Source organism: Caenorhabditis remanei, chromosome IV (genome assembly GCF_010183535.1).
Source record: "Caenorhabditis remanei strain PX506 chromosome IV, whole genome shotgun sequence".
Classification (NCBI taxonomy): domain Eukaryota; kingdom Metazoa; phylum Nematoda; class Chromadorea; order Rhabditida; family Rhabditidae; genus Caenorhabditis; species Caenorhabditis remanei.
In genome coordinates this window covers 52880-68581 of record NC_071331.1, presented here as the reverse complement: position 1 = coordinate 68581, position 15702 = coordinate 52880, and positions in this window count along the sequence as shown.

Genomic DNA, 15702 nt, shown 5'->3' with positions numbered 1-15702 from the left:
GCTGAGCCTGAGACACTCAAACGTTCATAACTCAGCTCAGAGGTGTCGCACCGGGGAGATCAACATATCAAGTGATAGCTGCCAAGTAGGGCTACATTTTGTTAGTACTGACCAAACCGGTCCCTCCTCTTTGACACCCTCAAAAAATTCAAAAACTGAAAATTTTTTGCTAAAAATCAAAAAAAAAAAAACTAAAGGACGAGGTGTCATGCACCCTAGTTCACAAGATACTACTAAAAGAGACGTACTTAAGTCCAGAATCTTATTCGAAACAAATTGTTAAATTTTGAATGCGGCCATTTTGAAAGTCTAGATCTCGATTATCGATTGATTATCGATTGATTTAAAAAAATTCTATATCATCATCAGATGCACAACTCTAAGCTCTAACTCATCACAAAAAAATTTCCGAAAAATATTCACGTACAAAAAAGTTATGGGCGATATAAGTTTTTTTTGAGCCAACTTTGAGCTCTCAGAGCTCAGCTCGGAGCAGGCCACCAGGGCTCATTTTTGGTGGACGCTGGTCCCCCCCTCAGGGGAACAAATTGGCATAATAAAATCCCGAATCGGTTCGAAAAGTCAAAAAGTCACAGCCCAAATGGCACAGGCAGAGCCTGCGCCTGAGCCTAAGCCTAAGCCTAAGCCTAAGCCTAAGCCTAAGCCTAAGCCTAAGCCTAAGCCTAAGCCTAAGCCTAAGCCTAGCTCTAAGCCTAAGCCTAAGCCTAAGCCTAAGCCTAAGCCTAAGCCTCAGCCCAAATGGCGCAGGCAGAAGCCTGCGCCTGAGCCTAAGCCTAAGAAAATGCTGATTTTGTGCACTGCAAAACAAAAAAACGCGCCAAAATGGTGGAATTCGCGTGGTTCAAAATGGTGGAATTCGCGTGGTGCAAATGGTGGAATTCGCGTGGATTGGTTCGCCGGGGGACGGGTTTCCAAGAAGCCTAAGCCTAAGAAATGTTGGAAGCATTTTCCGTGTGCGGAAAGTGACTTTCCCGTGTCAGTTGGTGGACTTTTCTTGTCAGTTTGTGGACTTTCCGCGTGTAAAAGTTGTTTTCGGCGTGAAATGGTGGAATCTGCACATTGTGTAAATTTGTTCCAATCTCTCAGGCTTAGGTTTCTTAGAAATCGCGGAAAAAATTAGGCTGGCAGCCAAAAAAGTGGGGAAAATGAGGTGTTTTTAAAAAAATCGAACATTTGGGATTTTTTCATCTGAGATGAAACAGAAATGCTGAAAAAAGGGCTCAAGGAGGCACCCTAGGGCCAGGCTCACGCTTTATTGACCCCTAAGCTTGGGCTTGTGCTCCCTTAGCCTAAGCCTAAGCCTAAAAATTAGGCTGGCAGCCAAAAAAAGTGAGAGGGTTGGGTCTACGCGTAGGCTTCCTAGCTCTAAGCCTAAGCCTAAGCCTAAGCCTAAGCCTAAGCCTAACATTCTTTTTTTCCACTTTTCTAGTTTCGGAACGAAACAAAACTTGATTTGGGCTCAACAACCCTATATGAAAAGCTCGTTTCGCTCGCTTTCTCCGACGCCATGAAAGACAGAGAATTCCTTGAAAAGCTCGGACGCCATGAAAGACAGAAAATTCCTTCAAAAGCTCGGACGCCATGAAAGTTAGAAAATTCATTGAAAAGCTCGGACGCTATGAAAGTTAGAAAACTCTTTTTTATTTACGTTTGTATGAGAATTCACAATAAATTGCCCAAATTCGGCTCGTGTGATACAAAAAACCATGAAAAATACACTGTTTTTGTAAACATCAAGCTATTTCCTTCATTTTTCGAGTTTAATAGACTCATTCGTGTTTGTGGCCTTCCGTTCAAAACAGTAGTATAAGAAATCATTAAAAGTGTCATAATGAAGGCGCTCCGCGCCTTCATTAACACATTTTAATAATTTCTTATACTACTGTTTCAAACGAAACGCAATTGTATATTTTATACAACATTTTTTACTACTATGTGATGTATATTGCAAAAAAATTAAAATTATAGTTCACTTATATATAAAGGTAAAGTATCTCCAGTTTCCTTCCAAAACACAAGATATGATGACATTTTTAACATTTTGCACTGACATTTTTTGCAGTGTCCATTTTCTAAGTTACACTGGCAAAAACACAAGATCCTGACAAGAGCTCGCCGAATTTGGGCAATTTATTGTGAATTCTCATACAAACGTAAATAAAAAAGAGTTTTCTAACTTTCATAGCGTCCGAGCTTTTCAATGAATTTTCTAACTTTCATGGCGTCCGAGCTTTTGAAGGAATTTTCTGTCTTTCATGGCGTCCGAGCTTTTCAAGGAATTCTCTGTCTTTCATGGCGTCGGAGAAAGCGAGCGAAACGAGCTTTTCATATAGGGTTGTTGAGCCCAAATCAAGTTTTGTTTCGTTCCGAAACTAGAAAAGTGGAAAAAAAGAATGTAAAAGTATGTAAAAATGTGTATAAGTGTGAAAAAATGTGAAAAATATGAGAAAATGAGTGTAAAAGTGTGAAAACCGTGAAAAAAGTGGAAAAAATGAGTTGTATGTACTGTATTTGTAGCCTTCACGGTGACGCTTCGCTCCGCTCAGCGTCACCGTAAACGCAATCTGAGTAGTGTCGCTTCGCGCCACGACTACTGGTTCAATTGCAGCCATTAATAGCTTGTTTTCAAATAAGGGTTCTGATCCACGTGACAGATGTTTTTGTGAGAATGGTTGACCTGATCGTTATCTAGTCATATTTTCCCACCACAGAAAGTGACAGGTGGTGTTGTTAGAATGATTGATGACCTGACCTTCCCCTCCCTCATATGTATAGAGCTGTGTTTTTAATTTCGAAAAAATCGAAAAAAATTAAATTTTTAAAAAATTTTCAAAGTCCAAAAAAAAATTTTTTGAAGCGAACTTTTTAGAAAGTATGTGTTTTCCGATCAAATAAAACACGATAAACAATATGGCGTCAAAAAACCATTCAATATCCAACTTTGAATTTTGACCATTTTTGAGTTTTCGACCTTATCTCTTATTGATCTCAGTTCATATGAAAGATAGAGGGTCATTATTAAATGCATAATAAAGCCCTTTCAACGTTCTAAGTAATCATAAAACAAATGACCTTGTAGGTGGTAAACAAAATCAGTTATACAACAAAGTTCACCGAAAACTAGATATGGGTCTAACTCAGAGGGACCGGTCAGAAAAAAATTTAAAATATTTTTACGGTACTCACCAAACAATTCTCTATTCGATACAAACATAAAAATTTAGATTACCGACACTTTTGCGTTAAGCTTAAGCCTAAGCTAAGCCTAAGCTAAGCCTAAGCTAAGCCTAAGCTGAGCCTGAGCACACTCAAACGTTCATAACTCAGCTCAGAGGTGTCGCACCGGGGAGATCAACATATCAGGTGATAGCTGCCAAGTAGGGCTACATTTTGTTAGTACTGACCAAACCGGTCCCTCCTCTTTGACCCCCTCAAAAAATTCAAAAACTGAAAATTTTTTGCTAAAAATCAAAAAAAAAAAAATCCCCAGGACGAGGGACCATGCACCCTAGTTCAAAAGTTGCGTCTACTAGAGACGTACTTAAGTCCAGAATCTTATTCGAAAACTCTTGTTAAATTTTGAATGCGGCCATTTTGAAAGTCTAGATCTCGATTATCGATCGATTATCGATTGATTTAAAAAAATTCTATATCATCATCAGATGCACAACTCTAAGCTCTAACTCATCACAAAAAAATTTCCGAAAAAGATTCACGTACAAAAAAGTTAGAGGCGATATAAGTTTTTTTTGAGCCGACTTTGAGCTCTCAGAGCTCAGCTCGGAGCAGGCCACCAGGGCTCATTTTTGGTGGACGCTGGTCCCCCCCTCAGGGGAACAAATTGGCATAATAAAATCCCGAATCGGTTCGAAAAGTCAAAAAGTCACAGCCCAAATGGCACAGGCAGAAGCCTGCGCCTGAGCCTAAGCCTAAGCCTAAGCCTAAACTTTTTTTTTCACTTTTTCTACTTTTTTTCCTTCCCTTTGTTTCATACTGAAACAAAACTTGATTTGGGCTGCACTCGGGAGTCTCTCGGCGCCATGAAAGACAGAAAATTCTTTCAGAATATCAGGCGCCATGAAAGACAGAAAATTCTTTTGAAAACTCAGGCGCCATGAAAGACAGAAAATTCTTTTGTTATACTTCTTGTGTGAAATCACAAAAAATTGCCCAAATTCGGCTCGCGTGGTCCAAAAAATATCTGAATTGTCATAATATGCACTGTTTCTGTTCAAAATAATATTATTTTCTAAAAAATTCAAGTTTGATAGACTCATTCTGTTTTGTGGCCTTCCATTTAAAACAATAGTATAAGAAATCATTAAAAGTGTCATAATAAAGGCGCTTCGCGCCTTTATTAACACATTTCAATAATTTCTTATACTATTGTTTCAAACGAAACGCAATTGTATTCCTGTTATGGGACTGCATAGTCATACACGTAGAAATTCACAAAATTGTAAATATTTACAGCTAGAGTCAATCGTGAATATCTAGAATTTTTGGATATAACTTAAAACACAAGTATTAGTAACTTTCTTTTTAACTGACATTTCTTAAATTTCTATGACCAAGTTTAAATTGAAATGATACATGCATATTATTAATCACCAAAAAACTCTATATACCCGTAAAAAATAGGCTCGCCGAATTTGGGCAATTTTTTGTGATTTCACACAAGAAGTATAACAAAAGAATTTTCTGTCTTTCATGGCGCCTGAGTTTTCAAAAGAATTTTCTGTCTTTCATGGCGCCTGATATTCTGAAAGAATTTTCTGTCTTTCATGGCGCCGAGAGACTCCCGAGTGCAGCCCAAATCAAGTTTTGTTTCAGTATGAAACAAAGGGAAGGAAAAAAAGTAGAAAAAGTGAAAAAAAAAGTGTGTAAAAGTGTGTAAAAAGTGAAAAAATGAGTTGTATGTTTCATATTTGTAGCCTTCACGGTGACGCTTCGCTCCGCTCAGCGTCACCGTAAACGCAATCTGAGTAGTGACGCTTCGCGCCACGACTATTGCTTAACTTATTGTGAAATGTCACCCTTCTAGTGTCTATTTCTCGATCTTATCTCGCTTTGACTTCCGTTCATATGAGAGCATTCGAGTCAAATTAAAGTGCATCAAATAGCTCGTTACATACTCAATAAAGTAAAATAATTGTCAAACTCATGTATATGAAGCTGTATTTTTAATTTCGAAAAAACCAAAAAAATTAAATTTTTCAAAATTTTTCAAAGTCCAAAAAAAAAATTTTTCGATACGAAATTTTCTAAAATATTTATGTTTTTCGATCAAATAAAACACGCTGAACAAAATGGCTTTGAAAAAACATCAAATATCCAACCTTGAATTTTGACCATTTTCGAGTTTTCGACCTTATCTCCCTTCGATCTCAGTTCATATAAAAGATAGAGGGTCATTATTAAATGCATAATAAAGCCCTTTCAACGTTCTAAGTAATCATGAAACAACTGACCTTCAAAGTACAAAACGAAACCAGTTATAAAACAAAGTTCACCAAAAACTATATATGGGTCTAACTTACAGGGACCGGTCAGAAAAAAATTTAAAATATTTTTACGATACTCACCAAACAATTCTCTATCCGATACAATCATAAAAATTCAGATTATCGACACTTTTGCGTCAAGCCTAAGCCTAAGCTAAGCCTAAGCTAAGCCTAAGCTAAGCCTAAGCTGAGCCTGAGCACACTCAAACGTTCATAACTCAGCTCAGAGGTGTCGCACCGGGGAGATCAACATATCAGGTGATAGCTGCCAAGTAGGGCTACATTTTGTTAGTACTGACCAAACCGGTCCCTCCTCTTTGACCCCCTCAAAAAATTCAAAAACTGAAAATTTTTTGCTAAAAATCAAAAAAAAAAAAATCCCCAGGACGAGGGACCATGCACCCTAATTCAAAAGTTGCGTCTACGAGAGACGTACTTAAGTCCAGAATCTTATTCGAAAACTCTTGTTAAATTTTGAATGCGGCCATTTTGAAAGTCTAGATCTCAATTATCGATCGATTATCGATTGATTTTAAAAAATTCTATATTATCATCAGATGCACAACTCTAAGCTCTAACTCATCACAAAAAAATTCCCGAAAAATATTCACGTACAAAAAAGTTAGAGGCGATATAAGTTTTTTTTGAGCCGACTTTGAGCTCTCAGAGCTCGGCTCGGAGCAGCCCACCAGGGCTCATTTTTGGTGGACGCTGGTCCCCCCCTCAGGGGAACAAATTGGCATAATAAAATCGCGAATCGGTTCGAAAAGTCAAAAAGTCACAGCCCAAATGGCACAGGCAGAGCCTGCGCCTGAGCCTAAGCCTAATTAGTCGAACTATTTAAATACTTTTTGAAATTTGACATCCAAAGTTTCTAATTTCACCTTATCAAGAGTGTGAACGACTAGCACTACGGGGGGAGGGGAAGGTCAAGTCATCAATCACTCTAACAACACCACCTGTCACTTTGTGTGGGAAAATATGACTAGATAACGATCAGGTCATCCATTCTCACGAAAACATCTGTCTTTTACGTTTTTCACACTTTTACACGCATTTTCTCATTTTTTCCACATTTTTTCACACTTAAACTCATTTTTACATACTTTTTTCCACTTTTCTAGTTTCGGAACGAAACAAAACTTGATTTGGGCTCAACAACCCTATATTAAAAGCTCGCTTCGCTCGCTTTCTCCGACGCCATGAAAGACAGAAAATTCCTTGAAAAGCTCGGACGCCATGAAAGTTAGAAAATTCCTTGAAAAGCTCGGACGCCATGAAAGTTAGAAAATTCTTTTTTATTCACTTTTGTATGAGATTTCACAATAAATTGCCCAAATTCGGCTCGTGTGATACAAAAAATCACTAGATTCCTATTAAATACACTGTTTTTATTAAAAATAAAGCTATTTCCTTCATTTTTACAGTGCAATAGACTCATTCATGTTTGTGGCCTTCCGTTCAAAACAATAGTATAAGAAATCATTAAAAGTGTCATAATGAAGGCGCTCCGCGCCTTCATTAACACATTTTAATAATTTCTTATACTATTGTTTTGAACGAAACGCAATTGTATATTTTATTTAACATTTTTTACTACTATGTGATGTATATTGCAAAAAATTAAATTTATAGTTCACTAATATATGAGGTTCAAGTATTTCTAGTTTTTTTTCAAAACACAAGATATGATGACATTTCTAACTTTTTGCACTGACGTTTTTTGCAGTATCCATTTTCTAAGTCACACTGGCAGAAATACAAGATACCCTGACAAGAGCTCGCCGAATTTGGGCAATTTATTGTGAAATCTCATACAAAAGTGAATAAAAAAGAATTTTCTAACTTTCATGGCGTCCGAGCTTTTCAAGGAATTTTCTAACTTTCATGGCGTCCGAGCTTTTCAAGGAATTTTCTGTCTTTCATGGCGTCGGAGAAAGCGAGCGAAGCGAGCTTTTAATATAGGGTTGTTGAGCCCAAATCAAGTTTTGTTTCGTTCCGAAACTAGAAAAGTGGAAAAAAGTATGTAAAAATGAGTTTAAGTGTGAAAAAATGTGGAAAAAATGAGAAAATGCGTGTAAAAGTGTGAAAAACGTAAAAGACAGATGTTTTCGTGAGAATGGATGACCTGATCGTTATCTAGTCATATTTTCCCACACAAAGTGACAGGTGGTGTTGTTAGAGTGATTGATGACTTGACCTTCCCCTCCCCCCGTAGTGCTAGTCGTTCACACTCTTGATAAGGTGAAATTAGAAACTTTGGATGTCAAATTTCAAAAAGTATTTAAATAGTTCGACTAAACAAAGCACGATGAACAATCTGGCATTAAAAAAATTACAAAATTCGCACTTTGAATATTTGACTTTTTCCAGATTTCGACCTTATCTTGCTTAGATCTCGGCTCCGGTCAGAGGTATCGGGTCAAACTAAAGTGCGTATAATAGCCCTTAAAATTGTCTAGGAAGAGAAACAAGTTTGAAAATCATACCTGTAAAACTGTATGTGAAACTTCAAAAAAACCAAAATTTTGAAAAATTTGAAAAATTTTACAAGTCCAAAAAAAAAATTTTCCCAATTGAAAAGTTGAAATTTTTTCTGATAGTTCGACTAAACAAAGCACGCTAAATAATATGGCGTTGAAAAAACTTGGAAATTCGCACTTTGAAATTCCGATTATTTTTGAGCCATGACCTTATCTCGGTTAGATCTCGGCTCCGGTCAGAGGTATCGGGTCAAACTCAAGTGCATAGAAAAGCCCTTGAAATTCTCTAAAAAGAAAAACAAGTTTGAAAATCATACCTACAAAACCCCGTGTAAAATTTCGAAAAAATCAAAATTTTGAAAATTTTGAAAAATTTTACAAGTCCAAAAAAAATATTCCGAGTCGAAATTTCAAAATGTTTTCAGATAAATCGACTAAACTAATTACGCTGAATAATATGCCGTTGAAAAAATTCCGAAATTCCCATTTTGAAAATCCGATTTTTTTTGAGCCATGACCTTATCTCGCTTAGATCTCGGCTCCGGTCAGAGGTATCGGGTCATACTAAAGTGCATATAATAGCCCTTAAAATTCTCTAGGAAGAGAAACAAGTTTGAAAATCATATCTGCAAAACCCCCTTTGAAATTTCAAAAAAACCAAAATTTTGAAAATTTTGAAAAATTTTACAAGTCCAAAAAAAAAATATTCCGAGTCGAAAATTCGATATTTTTTTAGATAAATCGACTAAACTAATCACGCTGAATAATATGCCGTTGAAAAAATTCCGAAATTCCCATTTTGAAATTCCGATTTTTTTTGAGCCATGACCTTATCTCGCTTAGATCTCGGCTCCGGTCAAAGGTATCGGGACATAATAAGTTCCAAAATGTAGCCCTTTAAAATCTCTAGGGGGACAAACTATTTTAATTTACAAAATGTTAGTATGACCCCCTCAAAAAATCAATAACAAAAAAAAATTTTCAAAAATTTTCAGAAAAAAAACTTTGAAAATTTTTTTCTCGAAAATTGACGTTGAGAGCCCTTAGTGGTATATGTTTTCCGGGGTACTTTTTTATGCTCTATCGAATGGTATAGGTTTTATAACCATAGAACTGGACAATTTTTTTTCGATTTTTTTCCGGAGCACCTACTTGCTCCAAAAATCAATATTTTTCAAACTTTTTTATAGCGTGGGTACAAACTCTTAATTCTCTATCGAAATATCAAAACACTTTTCATCTACCTCTTATCAGTCAAAAGTTATAGCAGTTTTAGTGAAAAAAACTTATTATCGATTTTTCACGAAGTGGAAATGTGAGGCCCCTACCAACTTTGGTGGTTATATAGTACACCTTTGGGACTATCGAATGGTATAGGTCTCCGGAAAATCCCTAAGAAAAAAAAGTTTTTTTTTCAAAAAATCGATTATCGATTGATTATCGATTTTTTCATCTGACGTATGTACTTTTTCCAGATAGAGCGTCTAATTCTAATATCAATCAAAAAAAAAGTCCCCAAAAGCTCCACTCCGAAAAAAGTTACGAAGAGTTTAGTGAGTTATCGATTTTTTTCAAATCGATATAAGTGGGCGGGGCCTAATTTTTTCAAAAATCTAAAAAGGGTATATTTCCTCATTTTCAAAGGGCTATCCGATCCAATCATAAAATCTCGGAAATAAATTTTGGGGGTCCGCGCCTCAGCCCAAATGGCGCAGGCAGAAGCCTGCGCCTGAGCCTAAGCCTAAGCCTAATTCCCTTTGTTTCATACTGAAACAAAACTTGATTTGGGCTGCACTCGGGAGTCTCTCGGCGCCATGAAAGACAGAAAATTCTTTCAGAATATCAGGCGCCATGAAAGACAGAAAATTCTTTTGAAAACTCAGGCGCCATGAAAGACAGAAAATTCTTTTGTTATACTTCTTGTGTGAAATCACAAAAAATTGCCCAAATTCGGCTCGCGTGGTCCAAAAAATATCTGAATTGTCATAATATGCACTGTTTCTGTTCAAAATAATATTATTTTCTAAAAAATTCAAGTTTGATAGACTCATTCTGTTTTGTGGCCTTCCATTTAAAACAATAGTATAAGAAATCATTAAAAGTGTCATAATAAAGGCGCTTCGCGCCTTTATTAACACATTTCAATAATTTCTTATACTATTGTTTCAAACGAAACGCAATTGTATTCCTGTTATGGGACTGCATAGTCATACACGTAGAAATTCACAAAATTGTAAATATTTACAGCTAGAGTCAATCGTGAATATCTAGAATTTTTGGATATAACTTAAAACACAAGTATTAGTAACTTTCTTTTTAACTGACATTTCTTAAATTTCTATGACCAAGTTTAAATTGAAATGATACATGCATATTATTAATCACCAAAAAACTCTATATACCCGTAAAAAATAGGCTCGCCGAATTTGGGCAATTTTTTGTGATTTCACACAAGAAGTATAACAAAAGAATTTTCTGTCTTTCATGGCGCCTGAGTTTTCAAAAGAATTTTCTGTCTTTCATGGCGCCTGATATTCTGAAAGAATTTTCTGTCTTTCATGGCGCCGAGAGACTCCCGAGTGCAGCCCAAATCAAGTTTTGTTTCAGTATGAAACAAAGGGAAGGAAAAAAAGTAGAAAAAGTGAAAAAAAAAGTGTGTAAAAGTGTGTAAAAAGTGAAAAAATGAGTTGTATGTTTCATATTTGTAGCCTTCACGGTGACGCTTCGCTCCGCTCAGCGTCACCGTAAACGCAATCTGAGTAGTGACGCTTCGCGCCACGACTATTGCTTAACTTATTGTGAAATGTCACCCTTCTAGTGTCTATTTCTCGATCTTATCTCGCTTTGACTTCCGTTCATATGAGAGCATTCGAGTCAAATTAAAGTGCATCAAATAGCTCGTTACATACTCAATAAAGTAAAATAATTGTCAAACTCATGTATATGAAGCTGTATTTTTAATTTCGAAAAAACCAAAAAAATTAAATTTTTCAAAATTTTTCAAAGTCCAAAAAAAAAATTTTTCGATACGAAATTTTCTAAAATATTTATGTTTTTCGATCAAATAAAACACGCTGAACAAAATGGCTTTGAAAAAACATCAAATATCCAACCTTGAATTTTGACCATTTTCGAGTTTTCGACCTTATCTCCCTTCGATCTCAGTTCATATAAAAGATAGAGGGTCATTATTAAATGCATAATAAAGCCCTTTCAACGTTCTAAGTAATCATGAAACAACTGACCTTCAAAGTACAAAACGAAACCAGTTATAAAACAAAGTTCACCAAAAACTATATATGGGTCTAACTTACAGGGACCGGTCAGAAAAAAATTTAAAATATTTTTACGATACTCACCAAACAATTCTCTATCCGATACAATCATAAAAATTCAGATTATCGACACTTTTGCGTCAAGCCTAAGCCTAAGCTAAGCCTAAGCTAAGCCTAAGCTAAGCCTAAGCTGAGCCTGAGCACACTCAAACGTTCATAACTCAGCTCAGAGGTGTCGCACCGGGGAGATCAACATATCAGGTGATAGCTGCCAAGTAGGGCTACATTTTGTTAGTACTGACCAAACCGGTCCCTCCTCTTTGACCCCCTCAAAAAATTCAAAAACTGAAAATTTTTTGCTAAAAATCAAAAAAAAAAAAATCCCCAGGACGAGGGACCATGCACCCTAATTCAAAAGTTGCGTCTACGAGAGACGTACTTAAGTCCAGAATCTTATTCGAAAACTCTTGTTAAATTTTGAATGCGGCCATTTTGAAAGTCTAGATCTCAATTATCGATCGATTATCGATTGATTTTAAAAAATTCTATATTATCATCAGATGCACAACTCTAAGCTCTAACTCATCACAAAAAAATTCCCGAAAAATATTCACGTACAAAAAAGTTAGAGGCGATATAAGTTTTTTTTGAGCCGACTTTGAGCTCTCAGAGCTCGGCTCGGAGCAGCCCACCAGGGCTCATTTTTGGTGGACGCTGGTCCCCCCCTCAGGGGAACAAATTGGCATAATAAAATCGCGAATCGGTTCGAAAAGTCAAAAAGTCACAGCCCAAATGGCACAGGCAGAGCCTGCGCCTGAGCCTAAGCCTAATTTTTTCAACTTTTTTTCCTTTACTTTGTTTCATACTGAAACAAAACTTGATTTGGGCTGCACTCGGGAGTCTCTCGGCGCCATGAAAGACAGAAAATTCATTCAGAAACTCAGGCGCCATGAAAGACAGAAAATTCTTTCAAAAACTCAGGCGCCATGAAAGACAGAAAATTCTTTTTCACACTTCTTGTGTAAAATTACAAAAAATTGCCCAAATTCGGCTCGCGTGGTTCGAAAAATATCTAAATTGTAATAAAATCCACTGTTTCTGTTCAAAATAATATTATTCTCTATAAAATTCAAGTTTGATAGACTCATTCTTTTTTGTGGCCTTCCGTTCAAAACAATAGTATAAGAAATCATTAAAAGTGTTAAAATAAAGGCGCTTCGCGCCTTTATTAACACATTTTAATAATTTCTTATACTACTGTTTCAAACGAAACGCAATTGTATTTATGTTATGGGACTGCACACTCATAAATTAAAAAAATTTATAAAGATTTACAGCTACAGTCACTTGTAAGAATCTAAAATCTTTGGATATAATTTAAAACACAAGTAACAGTAACTTTCTTTTTAACTGACGTTTCTTGAATTCCTTTGACCAAGTTTAAAATGAAATGATACATGCATAGAATTAATCACCAAAAAACTCTATATACCCGTAAAAAATAGGCTCGCCGAATTTGGGCAATTTTTTGTAATTTTACACAAGAAGTGTGAAAAAGAATTTTCTGTCTTTCATGGCGCCTGAGTTTTTGAAAGAATTTTCTGTCTTTCATGGCGCCTGAGTTTCTGAATGAATTTTCTGTCTTTCATGGCGCCGAGAGACTCCCGAGTGCAGCCCAAATCAAGTTTTGTTTCAGTATGAAACAAAGTAAAGGAAAAAAAGTTGAAAAAATGAAAAAAAAAATGTGAAAAGTGTGAAAATACGTAAAAAAGTGAAAAAAAGTGTGTATAAATGTGTAAAAAGTGAAAAAATGAGTTGTATGTTTCATATTTGTAGCCTTCACGGTGACGCTTCGCTCCGCTCAGCGTCACCGTAAACGCAATCTGAGTAGTGACGCTTCGCGCCACGACTATTGCTTAACTTATTGTGAAATGTCACCCTTCTAGTGTCTATTTCTCGATCTTATCTCGCTTTGACTTCCGTTCATATGAGAGCATTCGAGTCAAATTAAAGTGCATCAAATAGCTCGTTACATACTTAATAAAGTAAAATAATTGTCAAACTCATGTATATGAAGCTGTATTTTTAATTTCGAAAAAACCAAAAAAATTAAATTTTTCAAAATTTTTCAAAGTCCAAAAAAAAAATTTTTCGATACGAAATTTTCTAAAATATTTCTGTTTTTCGATCAAATAAAACACGCTGAACAAAATGGCTTTGAAAAAACATCAAATATCCAACCTTGAATTTTGACCATTTTCGAGTTTTCGACCTTATCTCCCTTCGATCTCAGTTCATATAAGAGCTAGAGGATCATAATAAAATGCATAAAATAGCCCTTCTCAAGTGTTAGGTAGGCATGAAACAACTGACCTTCAAAGTACAAAACGAAACCAGTTATAAAACAAAGTTCACCAAAAACTACATATGGGTCTAACTTACAGGGACCGGTCAGAAAAAAATTTAAAATATTTTTACGATACTCACCAAACAATTCTCTATCCGATACAATCATAAAAATTCAGATTATCGACACTTTTGCGTTAAGCCTAAGCCGAAGCTAAGCCTAAGCTAAGCCTAAGCTGAGCCTGAGCACACTCAAACGTTCATAACTCAGCTCAGAGGTGTCGCACCGCGGAGAACAACATATCAGGTGATAGCTGCCAAGTAGGGCTACATTTTGTTAGTACTGACCAAACCGGTCCCTCCTCTATGACCCCTTCAAAAAATTCAAAAACTGAAAATTTTTTGCTAAAAATCAAAAAAAAAAAAATCCCCAGGACGAGGGACCATGCACCCTAGTTCAAAAGTTGCGTCTACTAGAGACGTACTTAAGTTTAAAGTTTAATCAAAATCGCTTCTCACAATTTTGAATGCGGCCATTTTGAAAGTCTAGATCTCGATTATCGATCGATTATCGATTGATTTAAAAAATTTCTATATCTTCATCGGGTGCACAACTCTAAGCTCTAACTCATCACAAAAAAATTTCCGAAAAATATTTACGTACAAAAAAGTTAGAAGCAATATAAGTTTTTTTTGAGCCGACTTTGAGCTCTCAGAGCTCAGCTCAGAGCAGGCCACCAGGGCTCATTTTTCGTGGACGCTGGTCCCCCCCTCAGGGGAACAAATTGGCATAATAAAATCCCGAATCGGTTCGAAAAGTCATTTAGCCTCAGCCCAAATGGCACAGGCAGAGCCTGCGCCTGAGCCTAAGCCTAAGCCTAAACAGTACGTACAACTCATTTTTTTCACTTTTTTCACGTTTTTCACACTTTTACACTCATTTTCTCATATTTTTCACATTTTTTCACACTTTTTTCCACTTTTCTAGTTTCGGAACGAAACAAAACTTGATTTGGGCTCAACAACCCTATATGAAAAGCTCGCTTCGCTCGCTTTCTCCGACGCCATGAAAGACAGAAAATTCCTTGAAAAGCTCGGACGCCATGAAAGACAGAAAATTCCTTGAAAAGCTCGGACGCTATGAAAGTTAGAAAATTCCCTGAAAAGCTCGGACGCTATGAAAGTTAGAAAATTCTTTTTTATTTACTTTTGTATGAGATTTCACAATAAATTGCCCAAATTCGGCTCGTGTGATACAAAAAACCACCAAATTCCAATAAAATACACTGGTTTTGTTAAACATCAAGCTAATTCCTCCATTTTCGAGTTTAATAGACTCATTCGTGTTTGTGGCCTTCCGTTCAAAACAATAGTATAAGAAATTATTAAAATGTGTTAATGAAGGCGCGGAGCGCCTTCATTATGACACTTTTAATGATTTCTTATACTATTGTTTCAAACGAAACGCAATTGTATACCTTATATAACTTTTTTTCTACTATCTGTGTATTTTGCAAAAAATTAAAGTTATAGTTCACCAATATGTAAAAGTCAAGTATCTCCAGTTTTCTCCCAAAACACAAAATATAATGGCATATTCAACCTTTTGCACAGAAATTCTTTGCAGTGTCCATTTTCTAATGCACCTATTCACGAAGAAAAAGTGCTAATTAAAATGCCACATTTTGCATTTTAATGCTATTCACGAATGCACTTTAATGTGCATAAAAAACACTTTAATTCGAATTAATCTGCATTAAAAAGCGAATTAAAATGCACATCGTGGCGAGATATCTTAATTAATGTGAGTAGTATAGAGTGCGTTTTCTGCCCCCGGGATGCGTTTTCCGCCCCAGCCCTTCTCCGCCCTATGTTTACATAAGAGGGAGACGGACCATCGAGCGAGCATTGTTTGGCGGACACCCCTGCCCAATTTCCCAAAATTCTTTTCTGTTATTTCAAATTATTTCAAATTCAAATTCAAATTCAAATTTTTTCAAATTCAAATTCAAAATTTTTCAAATTTTCAAATTTTTTTCAAATTCAAAATTTTTCAAAATATTTTTTTCAAAA